This window comes from Pan paniscus, chromosome 2 (assembly GCF_029289425.2).
Source record: "Pan paniscus chromosome 2, NHGRI_mPanPan1-v2.0_pri, whole genome shotgun sequence".
Taxonomy (NCBI): domain Eukaryota; kingdom Metazoa; phylum Chordata; class Mammalia; order Primates; family Hominidae; genus Pan; species Pan paniscus.
Window position 1 is genome coordinate 167,614,413 of NC_085926.1, and position 1,250 is coordinate 167,615,662.

At 35.8% G+C, this 1,250-nt stretch overlaps 1 non-coding gene across 1 annotated transcript; it reads right to left on the reverse strand.

The window, feature by feature from the left end:
- LOC112439344 (U6 spliceosomal RNA) lies at positions 1-107 on the reverse strand. The gene has a single exon (XR_003027643.1). It is a non-coding gene; the product is annotated as a U6 spliceosomal RNA (small nuclear RNA).
- Between the last annotated feature and the right edge of the window lie 1,143 nt (positions 108-1,250).

Below are 1,250 nucleotides of genomic sequence, written 5' to 3' on the forward strand. Positions count from 1 at the left end.
AAAAATATGGAACGCTTCATGAATTTGCATGTCATCCTTGCACAGGGGCCATGTTAATCTTCTATGTGTCATTCCAATTTTAGTATATGTGCTGCAGAAGCGAGCACAATCTCGTTCCTTTTTATGGCTGCACAGTATTCCATGGTGTATATGTACCACATTTTCTTTATGCAGTCTATCATTGATGGGCATTTGGATTAATTCCATGTCTTTGCTATTGTGAATAGTGCTGCAATGAACATACGTGTGCATGTATCTTTATAATAGAATGATTTATATTCTTTTGGGTATATACCCCGTAATGGGATTGCTGGGTCAAATGATATTTCTGGTTCTAGGTCTTTGAGGAATCACCACACTGTCTTCCACAATGGTTGACTTAATTTATATTCCCACCAACAGTGTAAAAGTTTTCCTATTTCTCCACAGCCTCACCAGATCTGTTGTTTCTTAACTTTTTAATAATCGCCATTCTGACTGGCGTGAGATGGAATCTCATTGTGATTTTGGTTTGCACTTATCTAATGATCAGTGATGTTGAGCTTCTTTATATGTTTGTTAGTCACATAAATGTCTTCTTTTGAGAAGTATCCGTTCATGTCCTTTGCCCACTTTTTAATGGGTTGTTTGGGTTTTTTCCTTATAAATTTGTTTAAGTTCCTTGTAGATTCTGGATATTAGAACTTTGTCAAAAAAAAAAAAAAGAATTTTGTCAGATGGATAGGTTGCAAAAATTTTCTCCCACTCTGCAGGTTGTCTATTTGCTCTAATAATAATTTCTTCTGCTGTGCAGAAGCTCTTTAGTTTAATTAGATCCCATTTGTCAATTTTTACTTTTGTTGCAATTGCTTTTGATGTTTTTGTCATGAAATCTTTGCCCATGCCTATGTGCTGAATGATATTGCCTAGATTTTCTTCCAGGGTTTTTATAGTTTTGGGTTTTCAATTTAAGTCTTTAATCCATCTTGAGTTAATTTTTGTATCAGGCATAAGAGCGGAGTCCAGTTTCAATTTTCTGCATATAGCTGGCCAGTTCTCCCAGCACCATTTATTAAATAGGGAATCCTTTCCCCATTCCTTGTTTTTTGTCAGGTTTGTTGAAGATCATATGGCTGTAGATGAGCAGTCTTATTTCTGAGTACTCTATTCTGTTCCATTGGTCTATGTGTCTATTTTTGTACCAGTACCATGTTATTTTTTACTGTTGCCGTGTAGTACAGTTTGAAGTTGGGTAGCATGATGTCTCCAGC